Source organism: Camellia sinensis, chromosome 11 (genome assembly GCF_055761805.1).
Source record: "Camellia sinensis isolate YWXY chromosome 11, ASM5576180v1, whole genome shotgun sequence".
NCBI lineage: Eukaryota > Viridiplantae > Streptophyta > Magnoliopsida > Ericales > Theaceae > Camellia > Camellia sinensis.
In genome coordinates, this window is record NC_138971.1 from 67593397 (window position 1) to 67599396 (window position 6000).

A 6000-nucleotide genomic window follows, 5' to 3' on the forward strand; every position below is an offset into this window, starting at 1 on the left:
TGCCATTTGAAGTTGTTGAGGAAAAGAGAAAATCGGAGTAACTAAGTTGTAAGGAAAACACTTGCAGCGGTCAAGTTGCTAAGGTATTTTTTCTGTGCTGCCATCCCTAATATTGTCAGGACTGCCATTTGAACTTGCCGTAAGAAATGATTGCCACAGCAACTACAACCGCTGTAACTAACTTGCGGAGGGAACATCCCACCAAGGTGATAGCAGCTTTTGGGAGAAGCTTCCCTTTCACAAGTAGAGGCTAATGCTTGGTGCTGATAGTAGGTCCCAAGGCTTATTGGTTAGAGCTGATAGTAGGCACAGAGATACCAGTATACCATGGTGATCCTGCAAAGATGGAAGCAGGGTAGCCCGAGTGTAAGGGACTCCTTTTCCATTACCTAGGTCAAGGACCTGTCTTAGTCGCATAAGCAGCACTAAGGAAGCCCCCTTGGGCTTGGTACTAAGGTGAACATCCCACCAAGGTGATAGCAGCTTTTGGGAGAAGCTTCCCTTTCACAAGTAGAGGCTAATGCTTGGTGCTGATAGTAGGTCCCAAGGCTTATTGGTTAGAGCTGATAGTAGGCACAGAGATACCAGTATACCATGGTGATCCTGCAAAGATGGAAGCAGGGTAGCCCGAGTGTAAGGGACTCCTTTTCCATTACCTAGGTCAAGGACCTGTCTTAGTCGCATAAGCAGCACTAAGGAAGCCCCCTTGGGCTTGGTACTAAGGCACAACATAGCTGACAGTAGGCTTGGTTGTGGCCTTTACCGTAGGAAACTGGGGAGTTTGTGGTTAGGTGGCTAAGGGTGGAGGCTTCGCTGAGGTGAACATGAAAACATGGTTGATAGCAGGCTATGAAGTCCTGAGAACACATGTACTGCCTAAATAGAACTGAGAAGGCAAGTGCAGCAACAAGGTTTACCGCTGCAAATGCACTTGCTGAAGTTAGAGCTGAGAAGGCAAGTGCAGCGGCAAACACTACCATCACAAGTGCACTTACTGATGCTCAAAAGGTAGTCGCAGCGCAAAACACTCCCGCTACAAGCGTACTTGCTGAGGCATCTGTGCCAAACAGATAGTACACAGTATATGCAGAGGGATACGTGGCACCTTCAGCTTGGTGGCTCAAGATAGAATATTCCATGTGATCCTTAGGGACACATGTCTTCTCTTGGTGTCCTCTTGGTACCAAGGAAAAACCTATAAATAAGACCCAATTTCCCAAGTTCCAAAAGAGGATTATTGGGAATTTGGGGGAGATGCTGCCTATTTGTGCATTACCATTATTCCTTCTTGAGCTACTTGCTTCACCCTCACCTAACTACTCATTCTATAGTCATTCCACCATTGTTGGACCATTAACATAGTTTTGCCTCTCTAATCACTACTTACATCGAACCCCTTCCCTACATTTTTGGCAATTTCGCTGGAGAGGTTGCTCTGTTGATGGTTCATATCCGTAATGGCTTGCATACTTCACTGGAAAAAATGGTAGAGAATGAAATTCAGCAACCCCCACAGTAGCAAAGTTCTTCCAATGGCAGAGCAGCACATGCTAAGGATCATGATCACAGTGTTGTGGTCAAGGCAATTCAGTCACTTCAAGATACGTAGAGGGAGATCCTGACAGCTTTACAAACTCTCACTGAAGTTATTATGGCCATGGAGTCTAGACCAGCTCCAATGCAGGCACCTCCACCTGTAATAGTCCCAAACCTAGTGTCTAATCCATTCCTCGAGAATCAGGCTCTGATCCAGGTTCCTTCGGGAGTACTTCAGGCGAACGGTACGGTTGCTGGTTCAGCTACCTAGGAGCAGACTGGTCATTCCAACCCACTCACTTTGTTACTCTAGTCAACGTACAAGCTATGCTCAAGTAAGAGCGTAGCAAGAAACAACGACAATCTCTCCCCGATCCAGATGTGAAACCCCCATACTCTCAGGAGATATTGGTCATGCCATACCCAACTGGGTATATAGTACCCAAGTTTGTAAAGTTTGATAGGAAGCAAGGTAATGCCAGAAAACATGTGATGAGGTTCATTGAAACTCTTGGTGTCCATGGTAGTGACCACCCTCTACACTTTTAGGAGTTCTCCAAATCACTTACTGAAAGGGTTTACAGCTGGTATGTGAACTTGGCCCCCAACTCGATCAAGGGTTGGGAGGAGAAGGTGAACAAGTTTTATACGAAGTTCTTCCAAGTCTAAGAGAAAGTTACAACCCTCACACTGGACTATGTCCAAAAAGAAGGTGAAGATATACTGGACTATGTCAAACAGTTCCAGGATAAGGCTATTGACTGTCATAAGACAATAGATGAGGCCCACTTAGTCAGCATATCTGTGGAGGGTGCCATACGGGATTATAAAATCTTTTTGGTAAACCATAATTGAGGCAGCTAGGAACCTTAATACCACAGGTCCTTTGCATAGATCTCGCGACAGTCACCGCTACTCCCGCAGTAGTAGAGTTGTTACGGTAACCTCTATAGGAGAGAGCCACTCGCAAGGAGAGGCGTCGTCCTCCCAGAAGAGGAAGAGTTATGAGGACAAAAACCTATATCCTTGCAGCCTTGAGAATGTTAAAGCCTTGGTTAAAGAACGGGTACTGATGGTGAACTTATTTTACCTTCGGTTGATATTCCCCCAACCAAGAAAGGCAAAGAAAGCTTGGATTATTGTGTCTATCACCGAGCCACTAGACACTCTACTAGGGACTGCTGGACTTTGAAAAGTATCTTTAAGAAGAAAGTTGTTGTGAATGAGCTGAAGTTCAAATATGTCGGTAACCGTGATATAAGAAAAGACCCTTATCCTAACCACAAAGAGAAGGGGAAGAATGTATATATGATTGGGTATCTTAGGCCTGTGCGCAATCAAGTGCACATGGCATCTTACTATGACGAGTTAGAAGAAATCGCAACGGGCTAGCTCCCTGAAACAGTACCTGTGGAGGCAAAACTCACAGAGGATACTCATGCTTAAGCCTTACAAAATTCTGTTAAGTTTTGTACCTTCTTCAACCAATTGGGGCTAAGTTAGGCCTCCAGGTTGGAAGCAACAAAGGCCCTCATAAACATCTCTGAAATGCACCATACTGAAGTTGCTGAGGCTAAGGAGTACACGCTTCGGCGTATCCAAGAAGACCATGGGGCCATTACATTTTCAGAAGCAAACAGAGCATACCCATTCACCTATAACCATTCTCTTTTTTTCATAGTTTATATCCATGATGTAGAGTTCAAGCATGCTTTCCTTGATGGCAAGCATCCATAAACATCATCACTACTGACACCTTTGCAAAAGCTGGTATCCCAGAGTCCAGGATGGTCTGCCAACCCATTACTGTGACGGGCTTTAGTGATGAGAAAAAAGTTATTAAAGGCCATGTTGTAGTGGACTTAACAGCTGGTGAGATCCGCTTTGCAACTAGGTTTCATGTGATTAAAGAAAACACAAATTACCACATGATACTTGGCAGAGCTTGGATGCACCGATATGGGGCTATCCTGTCAAGTTATCACCAATGCGTGAAGGCAAAATTGGGAAAGCGAACAGTGACCATAAATGTGTCTGAAAAGCCATTTGGAGTAAAGGAAGCACACTATTTTGATGTAGTCTTCTTTACTGAACTGTCAACAGATGAAACCCCAAGGACTAGCAAAGTTGCAAGGGTAAATTTGCCAAAGTGGGAAGACATTCGAGATGCGGAGGCTGCTCCAAAAAGTAGTGGGCAAAAGAGGAGTAATAAGTCCACAAGTCCCTCGCCAAAGATTGTTAAGGTACGCAATGATGGAAAGACAGTTTACTACTTATAACGGTCTTGGGGGCCAAACTTCCTACCTTGGTGTGGACACCCCATTTTTGATTGCTTGCTTGCAAGGCTCGAGCACTTTACTTAGAACTCTCGATGATGAAAGTGGTATTGTGCGTGGTTCGAGGTCTCAACGAAGGAGTCTTGTTCAAACTTCGAAACAACCCCAAACCTTCCATATTCCCATTGATCATACCCAAGAGATCCCTTTGTACATCTTGTACCACCTTGTGTTGAGGCTGAAACAGAAAAACATGGGAATTCATTGAGGCCCGACCATGGCTATTGAGGGCCGGCTAGGCTTTAGTAGCGAGAAATACTGTTCTAGGTAGGAGGCCGCCAGCTGTCAATTTTTGAAGATATTTATCACCTTTTGTGCTCAAATTCTATAAATACGACCATATACCTCTGTTTTGGGGGTTGAACAATTGAGAGAAAGCCTATACACATAAAGAGAGCTCCTTCTTCCATTACAAGCTACCTTTGAGTTAACCTATCAACCTTATATCATTTATATACACCATACACAACCTTGACTCATCATCTTAGAGCCTTGGTTGACCCTTGAGAAGCACAATTCAAGCTAGAGAATGTGTCAAGAGTGAGTTTGATCATCAACCAAAGCTTACTCCAGTTTGAGAGGTATAAGCTTGTAACTTTTGTTCTTGCTTTTGTTTACTTCATTTCTATCTATGTCTTCTATTCTTTGGCTGCTTTACATCTATTGTAAGTGTTGGAACTTGGGTTTGGACAAGCTACCAAAGGTGGTATGGTTAACATCCTTATTTGCACCTATTTTTATAGCTCAACCCTTGGTTCCTTTACACTCTTTTTCTTTGATTTTTTGAACTGATTTTCAGAGTTGAACTAAGGCCAAAAACATGATTTGAAGTCTTAAAATTTGAGGGGTTGGCCATCCCTCCTTGTTCTTGCTTACACAGCTTTATTATCTTTACCTTTTGTTTAGCTTTTGAGCTATTTTCTTACATTTTTAGCCACTGTTTTTGGCTTATTAGAGACTATTTTAGGGATGTCCTACTCTATTTAATTGGTTCAAGCTTTGATTAGTTCATTTGTTATAGCATTGGTCTTTGTACATAGCTTGTATTATGTTGTTCTTAGCCTTTCTTTGTCTAACTTTCATGGTAATAACCTCATTTTAAGAATCAACTTGCCACTCCGTTCTTTCATTTGAGAGTTGTTTCAATTGGTTGATGGTTATTCAACACATGAACTAGAGATTTACGCTTAATGGCTTAATCTCTACAGAGATTCATTGTCAACGGCGTAATCTCTCTTTCATGTTGAGAATTACTTCCCGTTTGACGCTTCTCTCCTTTTAGAGGACTTAATCATCACTTTGGACAAATGGACTAAAGAATGGAAATGACTTAAAGAATTGGTTTAAAAGCAACCAACACACATAAAGAAAATGAGTTATCTTGCTTAGGCTTGGCCAGACATTATGCCAAGTTTGTTGAGTCAAGAATGATCATGTGCTAATTCATGGCATTTTGATGATTCTTGAAGCGTCTCTACCTTCCCCTTTGAGTTCACTCTATGACAAGAGGGAGGAGTGGTCATATCCATTGCATTCATTGATTTTTGTCCAAAATTGTATCCGGAATCATCAAGCAATCAATTTGCTCATTGATGATTTTGGAAACAATTCTAACCTTCTCTCTAGTCTTTTCCATGATAGAGAAGGAAAGAAAGGACAAACAGAGCTTAAACAACTCTGTCTGCACTATTTTCACTTCAGAACACAAAACAGAGATTTGCACAAAATTAAGGCACGACCAGCCTTCTCTACTCCCGGTTGGGCTTCATTGAGGGCTGGCCGGCCCTCAATATTTGGTCAGTAGTGTATTTTTGCAGAAAACAAAAGGCACTGGCTGGGGTGAAACAGAACAAGCCTGGGACAGACATAGCTGTTCTTGAACACCGTGTATGTGCATGCATGCAATTCTTGCGCATCCTCACTTACATTAAGATCATTGTAATTAATTAATTTAATTTTGTTTATTGTAATTAGTCTCATTAATTATTAAGTGTTGTAATAATTATTATTGTTTATTTGTAATTGTTGTAGTTAATTAGTTTAAATAGCGAGTTTATTTATCTTGGTTATCCTGGTTGTAATAGCATAGTTAGCTAGTTAATTAGCCTCACTTATTTATTCATTCGGT